The sequence below is a fragment of the Rhipicephalus microplus genome, chromosome X (assembly GCF_043290135.1).
Source record: "Rhipicephalus microplus isolate Deutch F79 chromosome X, USDA_Rmic, whole genome shotgun sequence".
Taxonomy (NCBI): domain Eukaryota; kingdom Metazoa; phylum Arthropoda; class Arachnida; order Ixodida; family Ixodidae; genus Rhipicephalus; species Rhipicephalus microplus.
The window spans coordinates 348055775-348073483 of record NC_134710.1 but is presented as its reverse complement, the minus strand read 5'-3'; the positions used below and the strand labels follow the sequence as shown (position 1 = coordinate 348073483).

At 46.9% G+C, this 17709-nt stretch overlaps 1 pseudogene; it reads right to left on the bottom strand.

The window, feature by feature from the left end:
- Window positions 1-15458, bottom strand: part of LOC142775347 (uncharacterized) — a 137513-nt pseudogene extending 122055 nt beyond the window's left edge.
- Window positions 15459-17709: the final 2251 nt, after the last annotated feature.

Below are 17709 nucleotides of genomic sequence, written 5' to 3'. Positions count from 1 at the left end.
AGAGGAAAATCAGCCGGACATCGCCCACTAGCCGGCAAGCACAGACAAAGGCGAGTAGCATGTGGTCGTACACCATTTCGTATGTGCCGACATCGAAGACAGACATCTTGAACTCTCTAAGTAGGCAGAGCCTGTCAGAGTACTTTGAACTCATCGCTCCAGGGAAAGTCATACAAATACGCATAAATACCCGAAAGAACATACTGTCCGTGGAGGTCACTACGAAGGCCTTATTGGACACGCTGAAAGCGATTGTTCGATTAGGAAACATTCCGGTTCGCGCATTCTCCACGTACGACGAAGAAACGACAACAGGAGTTATATACGATGTGGATGAGGAGATAACAGACTTGAGTCTCAAGAAACTACTGTCATCGTCGGCTCCTGTGCTTGGCTTCCACCGCTTTGGACGCACGCGATGTGTTAAAGTAGTGTTTCAGGCGAAGACGTTACCCACACATGTAAAAGTTGGGTACGTGAGGCAGTCGGTACGTCTTTATGTACCAAAACCTCTGCAATGTCATAAATGCATGAAATTTGGGCACGTTAGTGCAGTTTGCAAGGGTGCAGTAACCTGCAAGCATTGCGGTGGCCCTCATGATGGTGATAACTGCAATGCTGTGGCCAAATGCCCAAACTGCTCAGGCGCCCACGACGCAACACTAAAGGAATGTCCGAAAATGAGTAATGAAATTAGTATCCTGAAGAAGATGGTTCGAGACCACTCCACTCACAGAGAAGCTGCAAGGGCTGTACGGCGCCGTAAACATCGTTCGCGACATCGACGCAAACGAAGCAGCATTGCTCATAGCTTATCGATTCGACGCACAAAACTGTGCCCTCACCACCTCTTAGCCTACTTTTGTCGGCCAGAAAAGAGGATACAGATGCTCAAATGCCAATACAGTCCACGCAAGTACAATGTAACCAGTCATTGACTCTCCCCACGTCAGAGACTCAGTGGCCTTCACTACCGTCAAGAGCTACGGTAGCGCCATCATCACATAGTGCCCCTACCCCCAATGAAGAAAACAAGGAGATAGACAACACAGATGTCAAGGCTATGCTTAAAAATTTGATGGGTTCGATGCGTAAGATTCTCAGCAGCCTAAGCACTCCCGCTGCTAAGGCGGCTGTGCAGCTACTTGAGGTTTTGGAGCCTCTTCTACTGCTTCTTAACTAAGTGAACATGGCACTGACGTTCGAAGAACGCATGCGCCAGTCGCTTGTTATGCAATGGAATGCTCGTGGCCTACGTGGCCGTCTGTCAGACTTCAGACAATGGGTTTTTAAATATCAATTTCCTGTTATCGTTATATGTGAACCGAATATGGTGTCACCTTTTCGTATATCTCGATATATCCAGATTTGATCCCGCAGTGATCAACGTACGAGCAAAGTTCTCGTTTGTATACGCCGTGATTTGACGTTCTTGAGACATAAAGTCGCGTCGCATACCAGCAATGATTACGTGAGCCTGACTATAACACATAAAAAGCGAACATTCTCCGTAATAGGGGGATACATACACCCAAGCGCACAGATGGACTGCTTCCACCTGGGGACCATTCTTCAAGCAGCACAAAGGCCACACATTGTGATCGGCGATTTTAATGCACATCATCCTCTCTGGGGTAGCACTAAAACGAATTATCGCGGAAAGGATTTAGCCAATTTTATATACAACTATGGACTAAGCCTACTTAACGACGGATCACCTGCATTTGTTCGTGGCACGTCCTACAGCAGACACTTCGACCTCTGTTTCGTTTCCAGAAACCTTCTGTCTTCCGCATGTTGGTGCACAGATTTGGACATTCGCGGCAGTGACCACCTTCCAACCTATGTTCAGTTCAGGTGGTTTCGCCGCACGCACACACGCTACATCCGTCAAACCGACTGGACACTGTTCAAGGCATCTGTCAAGTCTGGCTGTGAGCACACGTCTGATCCATCCGAGGTAGAGAACATCATTGCTTCTTCACTGCGTGACACAACCAAACAGGTTAACCTACCGGTGCAGAGATCAGCAGTTGACTCCCAATACGAGTCCCTTCGTGCAATCCGTCGCCGTGCCGAACGCCGATACAGACGAACGAAGTCACCCTCAGACCTTTCCGCCTGTCGTCGAGCTCAACGACATGTTCTTCGGCATCTTGACAAGATTGACAGGCAACGTTGGAGAAACGTCTGTGGATCTCTGGACCCCAGGCAACCTCTATCTAAGATCTGGCGGGTGGTACGAAGTTTGCAGACAACTCCCCAACAACGTCAACCATTTCAAGCTGTTGCTCTACATCAGGGACGGACAGAAGTTGAGATAGCCAGTGACTACTGTAGCCTCATCGTGGACACCACTGATGGTCTTGCCACTAATGAGCTTCTTACTACCATTGCGCCTCCATCGTCTGACGAGCGCCTTGATATACGTTTTACAATACATGAGCTTGACGCTGTGATTTCTGCCTCCCGCGGATCATCAGCACCAGGACCTGACGGAATCACGTATGCTGCACTCAACCATCTTGATACAGAAGCACGACGTATCCTGTTATCTCATTAAAACACCTCATGGGAGTCAGGAGAAGTCCCAGCTAATTGGAAATGCAGACGCATTATTGCATTGCTAAAGCCGGGGAAGTGTCCTTATGCACTTTACTCCTACAGACCAATCGCGTTAGCCAGCTGCGTCGAAAAAGTGATGTAAAGAATGGTACTGGCACAATGAGAGTGGCTTCTAGAGAGCAACAACTCCTTTCCTGCATTTATGAACGGCTTCAGAAGAGGCCGATCTGCCATTGATGGTGTGGTCGACTTGATCACCAGCGTTGAAGAGGAAAGAAGCCGACGCAGACTAGTGGCGGCGGTCTTCTTAGACATTAAGGGTGCCTACGATAATGTGCTGCATTATGCGATCCTTGACGCACTGGAAGATTTCGACATCGGTGGACGACTGTACGCGTGAATTTTTAGCTACCTTAGGGACCGCACCATTTACACGACGACAAGTAACGGAGACACCGATCGATATAAGGTTCATCGTGGTGTTCCCCAAGGAGGAGTTCTCAGCCCGATCCTATTCAATGTCACAATGATCGGCCTAGCAGCAGCACTTCCTAGCACGGTGAAGATCACTGCATACGCTGGTGACATATGCACATGGGCATCCGGAACTACTCGTCCGCTATTGCGAGCTCGACTACAGCGTGCAGTGACGATCACATACAAATATCTACGACGTCAGGGGCTCACTCTTTCAGTCGACAAATGCGCTGTGCTTGCGTTCACAGGCAAGCATATGTCGCAATACCCGATATTTAATAATATGACAGCGATACCTGCTGTAACGCACCACAAGTTCCTTGGGGTTGTCGTACACAGAGATATACCGTGGACGACGCTGCTGTTGTGATCTTATTTATGCTGTTGTGATCTTATCTGTGCAACAAACTTTAGCAGTAAAGATAGTTTCAGTGAATCTGACCACAAAGTAAACAATCTCAAGCATTTTCAATGGGTGCATTTTATTAGCTGTACAAGTCGAAAAGCCTAAGGAATTGACAAAAACTGTAGCGCATGCATAACAAAAGGGCCAAGTTTAAATGCGAAGCCGCGCATCTTCTTTCACTGGCAAGCACGCTCACAATTTGCATGATCATTTCATTTTCGTATGCAGTCTCTGAGTGATTTGCCCGGCGTGGAATTTTTACGCTGTAGGCTGCGCAGCCGGACGTTAGTGAAGTACAGTAGCTGACATAGTTCACAGTCTTTAGACACGTTCGCTTTGTCGTAGTGGCACGCAAAATTCTGACACAAGCTTGCATAGAAACGTCAAAGCTTAAAGATAGAGGGCACAATGTCCGTCAATAAAAATCACCACGACTAACCACTGCACAACTTGAACAAACTAACCTACGGAAGCGCAATCGATGCCAATAGTCTGCTGCTTTTCTAGCATCAGGATAATCTCAATGCTTTATATCATACAATCATCACTTCTTAATAGTACTAAAAGTAATACAAAGATATTTTCTTTTTTTATAAAAAGTGACGCGGTATATAAATACTCTGATAATGGTGTTTTGACACATTCTGAATTGAAAACTTCAGCCTCGGTGGGAGTCTGTTACAGACAAAATGCACAATAACTTATCCGACCACTAAAAGAGGAATTAGTAGTTTCACTATACGCGCACATGATAAAACTCGCCGCAGCCAGTTTTTTCGACGTCAACGGCCATCGCTAGAACTTGAGAATTTCTGAGCTCGGGTGAAACAACAAAATTGCTCATCGCAGTACAACGCAAGCCATCTGCTGTGCCTGCACTCATCGGTAGCACGCACCTCTTATTTTGCTCGACGCGAGTGCCCGACGCTGGCAGCTTCGCCTGGCGGTGGCAGATTGGCGGCCGGAACTCTGCTCTTAAAATGCACAGACGACAGAGATCAAGACGCACCCAGCAAAAACTTTGAACTGAATTTATTGTGCTGCCACATATGCTTATATTGTGACTTGGCATATATTATGCTTGCATGTACAAGGACGCAATATTGATTTCACATGCGTGTATACTGAATAAAATAAGCAGTTACAAGTTCGAAGATGCTGTCGCCAAGAAAACAAGTTCCTTGTGTGTCAGAGTCTATAAAAGTAAACTAACACATATCATCTAATTTCTCGAACACAGGCGTAGAGTTGGGCAAAAATAAAAGAAGGTAGACAGCCACCTCATAATTAAATAGCAAAAAAGCCACCCTTGCTGAGAATAAGTGTGGAGGTTAGAAGCCACGGTCTTGATAAGGGGGAATTAACCTCCCAAAACCACAATATGAGTGACCCCGAAGTCAAGGGCTTCATAAATTTCAAACAGCTGGAGTTCTTTAACGTGTACACAAATCTGAGCACAAGAGCCTACAGCAGTTTCACCTCCGTTGTAAATGCAAACGCTGCAGCAGGGGCTCGATCCCGTGACTAGCGGGTCAGCAGCTGAGTACCTTAGCCATTAAACCACCACGGCAAGGCAAGTTGAAGACATGAGCACGAGCCCAGATGAAGACGTAAAGTTTGTGTTCTCGGCTCTCAAGAAGCTTTGAATGCTATATGCAAGCCGACGGTTTCAAATTCCGTTCCGTCTGAGAAGCCCACCAACTGACCCCGAAAGAAGTTCGTTGAGAGTGCAGAGCGTGTGGTGTACAGCCTCCTACTCTGATGCGCGAACCTATGCATTGGGAAAACCAGGCGGTGCCTCAATAACCGCCTCAGTGAACACCCTAATATTGTAAGAAATGACACCGGTGTTTTTTTATTTATTTTTGAGATTATGGCTGCGTAAGGAATGACAAGTGAAGTGCAAAAAAGGGCAAGACAAAAGAACAATGGGCGAGAGGTCAAAAAAGAAAAATTGGGAAAAAGAAGAGAAGGAAGAAGTGCATGCGGGGACGCCATATTTGACGAGGGCGCCGACGGGAGAAGAAGACGGGGCATGATAGAGACAGCCTGGGTCCTGTCTCAAGACTGCAACGTGCCGAGAGCGGCCCGAGTTGCAAGCTCGGAGAGTTACCGTCACTGCGCTCCGGTCGTCCAGCCTATGGAGGCAGCCTGAGTCATGCCCCAGAATTTCAACGCGTCGAAAGCCACCCGAGTGTTCACCTCAACGAGCTACCGTCTTTGTGCTCCGGTCGTCCATCTGGCGGGCGGTGCAGTGAGTGGCCGGGAAATGTCAGCGTCAGGCCGCCGGTTTTCAACGAGCCCTTGCTCACAGACACTTGTCTCCTACGTCAATGGTACAAGAGCCTGAGGAGGCTGGGTGTGCCAGGAGTGCCTAGCAGCACGCTTCCCTTCGCCAGCAACGGACTTCACCCGGAAGGCGCCTCCCAACACTGCTGCCAAGCGATGCACCAAGCAACGACAGCGTCCGACTGCACATAAGCTACCGCCAGTTTTCGATAGACATTAGTCTTACGTTGTTTGAGGGACCAAATTGTTTTTAAAGATTGTTAGTCTTCTGAATGTACTGTATGTGTTTAAGTGTGTAATGCAAAGTGTTTTGGGCACACTCCGCGTCCCCTTTTTGCGTCCATTCTGCCTGACTCAAACAAAACTAAGGTGGGCGACATCATACCATGATTTACGGTGAGCCTGCCAATATTCATTAATTCTTGTCACGTGCCCTGGACTGTATTTCGCGGGGTGATTGATCTTTAATGGTTACTGGTAGCTGGAGAGACCGCGGATTTATCTCCGGGAGAAATTATTGAGTTTTACCGCCAAGAACAGGAAAGATTAAATGAAGAACGCGCTAAGGCACGGGAGACTGCAAAAGGACAGGCGGAGAAAGCGAAAGCAGCAGATGAGGGTGCTTATAACCTTTGATAGAAAAGAATATTGTAGAGACGAAGTTGCGGTTACGTGCTTGTAACACTAATAAAGAATATAGACAGCAGCAGATTGAACAGGAGACATGAAATTGAAAAGGCTGCTGAAGCTTGAGGATAGGAAGGGGACACGCAGGAAGGGGACACGAAGAGTGGCACAAAAAACTCCTTCATTACACACACAAACACATACACTACATACAGACGACTAACAATCTTTATGAACAATTTGGTCCCTCAAACTACGTCTAAATAATGACTGTCTAAAACTGGCGGTGGCTTACGCACAGTCGCACGCTGTCAGAAGGTCGTCACTTGGTGCATCACTCGGCAGCCAAGTTGGGAGGTGCCTTCCTGGCGAAGATCGTCGCTGTCGAGGAGACACGTACCACTAGGCACTCCTGCACACCCAGCCTCCTCAGGCCCATGTGTCGTTGAAGTAGCAGACAGGTGTCTCTGATCCTGGACACGTTCAAGATTGATCGCGTGACGCTGACCTGTCCAGGCCACTGGCTGTACACCCCGCCAGGTGTACGACCAGAGGACAAAGACGGTAGCTCACCGAGGTGGACACTCGGGCGGCTCTCGACGCGTCGCAGTCCTGGAACAGAACGCAGGCTTCGTTGATAGGCTGGACGACTGGAGCGCAAAGACGGTAGCTCACTGAGGTGGCAACTCGGGTGGCTCTCGAGCCGTTGTTGTCCTGGGGCAGGACCCAGGCTGCCTCGAACATACACCGTCTTGTTCTCGTCTGCATGCTCTTGTCTGATATGACGTCTCTGCATGCATTTCTTCCTGCTCTTCTCTCTCCCAGGTTTTCTCTCTTGACCTCTCGCCCATTCGTTCACTTGTGTTGCTCTTTTTTCCACTTCATTTGTCTTCCCTGTCATGCTGCCAACCTTCCTTTATCCTTTGGAGAATTCTAACCCGATGTCAGTGCAGAGCTAATTAATGAAAAAAAAAGACCGAGCCGATATTGAAATTGGGTGATATGATTGTTAGTTTATCGTTACTTGCCCTAACAACGAAGAACTTCTCTTGGAGTTTTTTTTCATTGTCGAGAATAAACATTTTTTTCCTTCTTTCATGCTTTGCATGATTCCATCCCGATGGCTGTACAGAGCTAATTAGTGGAGCGACATACGCTGACCCGATTGTGAAATTGGTTGACATAATTGTTAGTTTATCTTTACTTGCCCTTAATGACAAAAAACTTGTCTTCTTGGTAGTGATAACTTTTACCTCTATCTGTTTTATTAGGCGTACACACATGGGCATTGTGTGTGGCGCCAGTGTACATGCATGCGTAAGTTATGTCTCTGTACACTATCAACAGATCCAGTGGCACCATAAGTTCAGTTGAAAGTTTGCGCTGGGTGTGCCTTCTCTGTCAATTATATGTTTAGTTGCGCATTCATACAAGCACTGAAGTTAAATAAACAACAATCATGATCACGTTTCATACACGGCCTCCGAGAAGTGAGCCGAGAAGCGGATTGCTGGGACTGTGTTCGTTGTGTTAAAGTGCATTCCGTCCCTCTCGTGTGTGTTGAGAGTTGTGAAAGATTCGCGAGGTTAATATGGCTCTGTAGAAAGGGAAACTGCAAGCAGGGGGTGCGCGCTGGCAGATATTCTGCCAATAGGCCACTGCCGTGGTACATTACCGCGTGACGTTACCGGCGCACGTGCAACGACACCGGTTCGCAAAACATTCCCGCTGCTGGCTAAGCATATACAATCGCGTGGTGCTTGAGGCACGTTTTTTTGTTTTATGTCTATCCTCTATGTTCTCTGTACTGTTGCAACATTAGTGTGGCGTGTGTCAGAGAGCATGCAGGTGTGTGGTAAACTCGTGACAAAAAATTTCATACGCTTGCTAGCTGCTCAACCCTGTGAAGTGAATGCACGCGGCAGCCTGTGCGAGGGGTGGCGGCATCGTCTTTGAAATTATGCCACGTTTACTGTGGTATATATTGTGTATTCAAAGAAATGGATGATAGCTATTGATGTTTACGGGTGGTGAAACTGTCAATAGTGTGTGTGATTCAAACTGTGCCCATAACTATCGCCATGTTTGCAAAAACACTTGCGCTCCTTGTGTCTAGCAGGGCCAGTAGCAGTAACCACTTTCCGACAGGCCATCAAGGTTCAAAATTTTAGTATCTTTTGTGAGTGGGTATATCTCACTGCCTGGATTATGTGCAGAAAAAAAATACATACCTTCCGGGCTGAAAGGTACGCCTACGCATCAGGGTACAGCACGTATTAGCTTTGTCAATGCTGCTTGGACGGTTTGCCACAGCGAATTCGTAAATCCATGAAAGTATCGCATTTCATAGAGAATATAATACGTCCAAAAGAAAACTGTGGAGGCTCTTGTGTAATATTCGTGATAGTTCAAGCTTAACGGTTTTATCTTTATCAAGAGACAATGCGTGTTCAAGAAAGAGAGATATATAAATATGCACAGAAAGGCAGGGAGGTTAACCAGACGCACATCCAGTTTGCTACCCTGAACTGGAAAAGAGATGAAGGGGAGAAAAGAGTTTGTAGAGAGATAAGAAGGTACACACAACGCCGACTACACTCGGGGCAGCACACACAGTCTACAGGCGGTCGCTCAGGTTTGTTGTCTTTAAGTAAAGTAAGAGTGCTTTCGTCGCTTTCTGCGCAATTGAGGCAGATGCCCAAGGTCGCAGAATATTCTGCACACGAAATGGTCTAGAGTCAAGTTGATTCAAAACCATCCGGAGCTGGCATCGCTGCGTGTCGTAGCAAGCGTAGCTACACAGGACGTATTCAATGATGGTCTCTTCAGCTTTACAGGAGTCGCATGTAGAGGTGTCTGCCATACCTATGCGAAAGGAGTACACCTTCATGAATGCAGCACCCAACCAAGGGCGGCAAAACAGTGTCGCATCGGAGCGGGAAAGTTGTGATGGTAGCTGTATCTTGAGCGAAGGATCCAGTTCATATAAGTGACACCTTTGGAAGCTGGTAGCCCACCAGGACGTGCGTGGAAGATCTCGAGCGAGCAAGTAAAGTTGTCTTGCTGCATCAGTCTTTGATAGAGGAATCGGGACCGCACGGGTTCCTTCATGGGCTGAGCGGGCTGCATCATCGGCTAATTGATTTTTAGGAATACCGATATGTCCAGGCAGCCATTGATATATAATATCATGCCCTCGTGCAAGATCTTCATGATGACAATGTCTTATTTCAAGTACCAATTGTTCATGATTCTTCCTACGCATGGCAAACTGCAAACTCTGAAGTGCTGCCCTCGAATCACAGAATAAGACCCATTTTCCTGGACGCTCTTGAACGAGATATTGTAAAGAAGCTCTCATAGCAGCAAGCTCTGATGCCGTAGACGTAGTCATGTGCGACAACCTAAATTTAATTGTCATTGCTGCAGCCGGAATTGTAGCGGCACCTGATGAGCTGCTGGAAGAGACGGACCCATCAGTGTATGGATTTGGTTCAAGTAAATCTCATATATGAATAGCAGAGTTGCTTGCTGCAATGCTACTTTGAAGTGATTGATTTTCTTTTTGATTCCTGGAATTTATAGACGTACTTGCGGCTGGTCCAGGCACCACAAAGAACATGCGATTCTCGTAGCTGGCGTATACCCTGATGAAATGGTGTTTAGGTGCTTGGCTATGACGTCTGAAAACATTGCATGCGGTCTTTCGGAGGGTAGAAGGGCCAAGTGGTGGTCGGGGACATGGCTAGCATGTCGAATGTGTGCTCTGAGGCAATCCACAAATCTATATGTCTTGAACGGATGGTTTTAGGCAAGCACGATTGTGGCGTAAGTAGAAGAACATTGGGGCAGTCCTAGGCAGATACGCAGCGCCTGACCCTGCAAACTCTCCAATGAAAGGGTATTGGAGTTGCAAGCGTGAGTCAGTACCGGCAAGCTTTAGTGCAATGGACCCAGAAATAGGGTATAGTACAGTTGTAGCATGGAGGCCACAAAAGTTCCCCATGCTTTGCCACACATGAATTTCATTATATGCAAAATAGATAGCAGTCTTTTCTTCAAGTACGCACAATGCGGGCTGCACGAAAGACTTCTGTCGAATAATATGCCCACAAAACGATGCGTCCATGCATATTTGACACTCTGCCCATTGATGTAAACAGGGTATGACGTCATTGGTTTCCGTGTAAGCGCAATCAATGCGAACTTCACAGTTGATATAGTCAGGCCTTGTCTCTGAAGGTAGGCTGTTTTGAGGGTTGCGGCCCGCTGTATTCGTGCACGCCTCTTAGGGTGAGTAACTGCAGCACTTTAGAGGCATATATCATCGGCGTATATGGATAGGCACACTGACCTCGGCCGAACCTCCGCCAGACCAATGAGGGCAACATTGAACAAGGGGGGGCTTAAAACACCTTCTTCAGGTACTCCGCAGTAGGTGTAATGTTGAGTAGTTTTACCCTCATCTGTTTGCACATAGAAACCCCTACCAGCCATATAATCTTTTATCTATTGAAACATTGGTCTACCAATGCCCATTGCTGCGAGAGAAGTGAGGATGGCATCATGAGCTACACTATGATATGCACCCATCACGTCAAGAAAGAGTGCCACTGATATGCGCTGGCGACTTTTTTCTTGCTGAACAAATGTCGATAAGTCCAGGACACTGTCGATGGAGGAGCGACCCCGATGGAAGCCTGCCATGCGGGAAGGGTAGCTAGTGTATCGTTCAAAGTACCAGTCGAGACGAAATAGAACCATTCTTTCCATTACTTTTCCGAGGCAGCTTGCGAGGGCAATAGGGCGATACGCTGTCAAGTCCAATGGTGATATTCCCGATTTCAGGAGTGGTATTAATCGACTTATTTTCAATTCTCGGAGAAGAGTGCCGCTGAGCCAAGAGTTGTTAAACATGTTAAAAGTTCTCTTCTGGCTTTTGGTCCAAGTTGTCCCAACGCACTCTAAGTAATACCATCAGGACCTGGCGATGACGTGCGCTTACAAGCGACAAACGCACCTTCCAGTTCTTCCATGGTGAATGGAATGTCTATTTCTGGTAATCGCGTCTCAGGAACGATGACGGCGTCGATGCTTACGTTCATATCCCCGGCTACTCTTGTGCAAAATTATTCACCTACCTTGAGTTCTGTTTTTCCATGATGGAGTGCCAAAGCTTTAATTGGGTGCCGTTGTTGCGGAGAGGAGCGAAGACTACGAGCTCTTCTCCAGATATATGACAGTGGTTTATGAGGGTCTATAGATTCATAGAATGCTTTCCAGCGTTCGCTCTCCAGCTTGTCAATGCGTCGTTGAATCTTTTTTGGGGCCGTCTTGTTTCCCTCAGGTCGTAAATTTATCGTGTGCATCTGTATTGTTGTTCAGCACGCCTTCATATAGCTCGTAATCTTTCCAGTTCGATGTCGAACTCTGTTATTTCAGACAAGAATGATAATTTACATTTGGACGCTTGCATAGCTTTTTCGATTCAAAGTTAGCGTACTATGTCTAAAGAAGCAAAATAAGCATGTGCTACATACATTCAGTTCATTTCAGTTCAGTTCATTTATTAGAAGCACACTGCGGATACATGTAGACGACAGTGGTTCTGTTTTGGGGGGAGAGGGCAGCGTGCCCCTGCCGCATGCACTGCTGTTCGGCACTCTGGCGGTGGAATCTCGCGAGGCCTAAACAGAAACACGAGCACAACTCTTAACCCAACACTCAAAAACACGAGACATCCCTTCCCACTCTGTGTGTCACCACTAATCTTTGTAACGTACGGGTCGACGGCGACGTCTCAGAGGCCGCTGTGGTGGTCCTTGCAGAGCGTCAACAGATGTAATTGGCGCTGGTGTGGCACAGCACTCTGGAGCGCCTGAAAGCGACACGTCTTGTTGATTATCAGCCTGGCTGTCTGGAAGGAAAACCGGAAGCAATGAAGACCACCAGTGACTTGCCAGTGACTCTGTTGCAAAAACGTTGCCGTCCGTTGCTTCTTGACTCGTAGACCGAATATGTGTTTTGTGTCGTCGCATAACACTTAACTCCGTGCTGAACAGCCAAGACCAATGACCTACTTCTTTGATGAAGTTTCCTTTCATCCATACCGCTTCGCCTGTAAAGTTCTTCACGTAGACGATTTGATTTTTGCGAATGCAGCGTTCGTCCGTTCCTTCCTTCTCCGTGAGCTGGGAGCCTGAGAACTTCAGGTATGTCATTGCGGTCAGAAGTTCACGACCAAACATCATCATGGCAGATGCTTTTTTTTCGTGCCGGCATGCGTTCTCGTGTGCTGCTTTCAAAGAAAACGCGAAAGCTGGTGGGCAAGAGGAACGTCCCTGTTTTTAAAAAACGCTTGCTAACGTTCGAAGGCCATATGTTCAATAGGACCATTCGGGGCAGGATGGTATGGAGCGCTCGTGAGATATTTCACTCCATGTCGTTCGAAAAACTCTTCTGTTTCTACCGAGACAAAAGACGGCCCGTTGTCACTGAATATTTTTCGTGGTACACCGAAGTTCGCAAAAGCGTTTGTGAATTCCTTGATTAGGCGTTCTGTTTGAATGCTCGTCAGTCGCCTTACTTCAAGCCATTCGCTGAATGCGTTAACAACATGCAAAAACGTCCTGCCTTCAATTGGTCCTGCGAACTTCATGTGAATTGTCTCCCAGAATTTTACTGCTCTTGGTCAATCTTGAAGTGGTGCCTTCGCAGGTGCCCTTTAGTTTTCCTCGGCATTCTTGGGCAGTCTTTTGTATGTCTTTGCTGAGGTGAGGCTATAAACCAAAGGTACCCTATAGCGTAGGCCTTCATAGCGACGATGCCTCACTGCCCTGAGTGAATAATCTTTAAAGCTGCGGGGTGAGCAGTGATCGAAATTACTACTCGGGAGCCCCTGAGTAAGCATTCTTGTAGCGTCGACCGCTCGGGTGCTAACTTGACATAAGGTCGGCTTTCATTTCACGTAGCTTTTTTTGCTCGGCTGCTTGAATAACTGCTGCGAGAGTTTTGTCTTCATGCAATAGCTGTTCAATGCGCTTGGCGAAAGTTGGGGGTCAATCGCACATTTTACCATCAGAACATCACCAGGCCAGTTTCGCTGATCGTCATCTCCTTGCAGTGGCAGCCGGCTCAATGCATCTGCATTCTAGTTTCTACTGCCTTTTCTGTAAACGAGGTCGCAGTCGTAAGCAGACAGCTTCAGATACCATCTGGCCATACGGGGTGACAAAACCTGTGGGAGCGGCTTTTTTGGCATGAAGATGCTTAGTAGCGGCTGGTGATCAGTTGTGATAGTCACATGTGTTGCAGTTATATATTTTGGAAAATGATGAACGCTGAATATCACGTCAAGTTCTTCCCGGTATAGTTGCGCTAAATTCTGTTCCGCCTTGTGAATGGTTCGGGACGCGAAAGCAATAGGTGCTTCTGCTCCATCTTCGTTCACTTGCGATAAAACAGTGCCTACACAATAGGGTGAAGGGTCGCATGATAAGAGAAGGGGCTCGCGCTCGGCATAGTGAGCAAGTGCTTTGCTATTTCGAATGAGTTTCTTTAACTCCTAGAATGCTTTTTAGTGCTTTTTTCCCATATCGCTGGGTTTACCTACGCAAAAGCGTGCGCAGTGGATTGGCTGCTGGCGCTTTTTGAGGAAGCGGTCGTAGAAAGCAAGCAAGCCTAAAAACGCTTGGAACACAACTCTAGTTTTCGGTGATGGTGCATCCACGATGGCTTCAACATTCTCTCCAGTCGTGTGTAGCCCTTTTCCATCGATTCTATGTCCTAGGAACTCTAAATTTTGGTCCCAAAACCAACATTTGTCTTTTTTGCAGGAGCAGGCTCATATTACCCAGTCTTGACCACACCTGGTCTAGCCGTTCATTGTGTTGATTTGGCGATTATCCGCAGACAATTATGTCGTCGAGATACATGCTGGTGCCAGGAATTTCGGGGAGAGTTGTCTCCATGATTTTGCGGAATATTACTGGTGCTGCTGAGATCCCGAGCGGAATTCTTTCGACTGCATACACTCCATTTATTATCTTCAAGGTCAAAACCTTTGCTGTGTCTTTAGTGACCAGAAGTTACTGATAGGCATCAAATAGCTCAAGCGTTGAGAAAACTCTTCCACTTCTGAGAGTCAACAGCCCATCCTCAATGGTGGGAAGTGGGTGGGTTGCTTACACGGCTGATGCATTTACCGTGCTTCTATAGTCACTACACAGTCTTAACAGTCCGAACTTTTTCCGTGCCAACACCAAGCGTTATGTCCAGTCCGAGTGTTGCACAGGTTGCAGAATGCCATCTTTCCTTAAGTGGTCAAAATATTCTTTCACAGCTGGTGCGAGCGAGAAGGAACCGGCCACGCCTTGCAAAATCGTAGTGGGACGTTTCGCTCTAGCTCTATGTTAACTGGCGCTCCCTCGTAGCTTGTGACGTCTTGATTAAAAACACATACGTGCTTTTCTGATAGGCGGTGTGCAGCACTGCGGACTCTGTGTGCGTTTACTCATCCGTTTGGTTTACGCCTTGTAACTGGATTTTGAGAGTACTAGGGCAATTACGGCACAGAGGGTTGCATCCGTTACCTTTCATGTCATGCGATGAAAGAAAGTAAACTTTAATCTTGTGGCGCTTTTGTGCTTGATCAGTGCCAACGAGGTTCAGGTTCTCTCCTGACTAGGTGGCAGACTTAATTCTGATTGGGCTAGGGGCACCGGTTTTGTAAGCCAACTCGTGTCATAAGTTTCCTTGCTGTTTAGCGAATACGCTGCCCTTAAGCGAACTTTGAACTTCAAAAGCTTGCCATTAACGCGCAGCCGCAACATGAACTTCGGACACGCTTGTAGGCTTTTTACGGTTTTAAGGCACCATGTTGACTTCTCTGCAGACTCGTGGACACTCGCTGGTTTAGGCTTCATCAGATGCGCAGTAGTTTCGCGTAGCTTTTTCTTTGCGATAAAAGCCCTTCTATTGCGCCCCATTTTCTTGCAAAAGTTTCATGAGGAATTCGTAACTTGCACTCACCCGAATCGTACAAGCCGTTGCCTCTGGAGCAGTGTGCCTTGCTTCGAGTGTGCTGCTCTCCCATTGCGCCTCTTTTCTTTTGTCATGTTTGGTGCACTGCTAACTTTTCTGTTTCGAGCTCAATACTCTTTTGCTACAGGACAGCACTCTCCGTTCTCTCAGCGAGATCGAAAGCCTTCTGGATGGCAAGGTCCCTCTCTGCGAACAGATGCTTTGGAACGAGATTGTTTTGATATCTGGAGTTTAAAGCCCCAAAGACACCATATGGTTATGAGACACACCATAGTGGAGGGCTCCAGAAATTTGGACCACCGATGGCTGTATAACGTGGATCGAAATCTGAGCACACGGGCCTACAACATATCCGCCTCTATCGGAAATGCAGCCGCCGCAGCCGGGACTCGATCCCGCGACCTGCGGGTCAGCAGCCGAGTATTTCAGCCACTAGACCAGAGCGGCGGTGCACGAGCTCGTTTTAGATACCACAGAAGAAACGGTCGTGTATTAAGATAACCATGTGGAGCACGTTGGTTTTAGATGCTGTTTCCGCCGTCACCTAAGCCTCGGACATTGCCCCGATGTCGAAGTTACAATACCCGGTGAGTTTACGTAGAGCGGCGACGTAAAGAGCAATGGACTCATCCGTTTGTGTCGCGTCTTTGGAATTTGCAGCGACAGTACAGATCAGATGGGCGTGGGTCGTAATGTGCAGGCGAGATTTGGACGACATCTTCATCCGGCACATCTCCTGGGCCCTTTGGTGCTACGAGTGCGTGCACGGTTTCAAATGTCTCCGGCCACACAGAGTCAGGAGCAGGGCTCGCTTCTTGTCGTCAGCTGTCATGGCTTTTGTCACAAAGTAGAATCCAAGCCGTGGAATGCATGATGTCCAGGCCTTACCCGAGAAGGGCTCGATGGAAGCTTGAAGAGACGCCATTGGCAGTGGACCACACCCGTATCTTCAGCGGGCTTACGTTTATCTTGTCGTCAGTGCTACATACGTCTGCTCATTTCATTTATTAGAAGCGCACTGCGGATACACGAAGGCAGTGGCTAGAGCTAAGCGGCGAATCGTATTTGTAACGCGCTACTTACATCTACACCACATTTTCTGGCAAATGGTCAAAATCTGCAGATAACACTCTACGTTCCCAAGTGCAAACTATGCAAATTCGCAATGAAAAAGGAACTTCGCATGAAGGGCTCTTTACTACCGAGAATACATCTTACCTAGATTATTTTTAGCAGTATCGTGAAGCCAACTTGTAAAGTGAAGTTCGCAACAATATTTCTTAAACGTATATACGAAGTAATTCGAAGCATAAATGTAATGATCTTTTTATAGTTGGATGCGTGCACATTCGAGTGCAGCAAGAGTGGCGTTATTGACGGCTCTGCCATCGACCCAGAATGAGTTTCACTCCATTCAGTTTTTGTAGAGTGCGAAGTTTTCTTACCACAAAAAAAGATGATACATACTTACGCTTCCAGCACCGAAAAGTAAAACAAGTACAGCCATCGCTCTCTTGTAGAGGGTTTGGCTGTGGTATGCATTCATATTATTTATCAAATATTTTGAATGGAAGTGATCGTGGTGACAAACTGTAAATGTTTATGCATTAAAGACGCGTCGCGGCTGAGGTTGGAGTGTTTATATTGATGTGAAATTTTTGCAGTGACGTTTGTGTTGACGGAAAAATAAATACCGCGAGGATAATTCGAATAAGTGAGCACCATACTTGAACATTAAGAAGCTGCTCACGTTTTTCCCAAGTTCTGCGGTGGCGTCTCAGTAGTTTCTATTTTTATTTTTCACCTCACTCAAGACCTTACGTGTCTTGAGTGTGAAAAACAAACGCTGGAGGGGACGCTCCCGTTATGTGCAGTGAAATGCTTTTTTATGTGATTTTATCAGCCTTCCCGAACCTTTCCTCATGTTGACAACTTGAAGTGGCACGAACAGTGCTACACTAGTGCAGCTTACGAATTGCAGCAAAGAAGAATGTCATCAAATATTATTACGTATTTGAGAAATGACCTGCGTGTTTAGAGATTTCTATTGCACGCAGAGCTTTAACCTGACAGCTTTTTTCGCCCTCATGAGCTGTAAGCCGATGGTGCTTCAGAAATGGTAAGTAGGTCTTTTAAAATTATATAAAAAACACGCGACTGGCTTTCACAAATGCGCAAATAAAGTTATTCTGAACGACCCTAAATTACGGAAATCATTGCGAAGAAACAATCTTTTTTCGTGTAACTTGTGTGCCCTGGACGAGGGTGCTTAAGTTTTGTATTTCTTCTTCACCAATAGATAT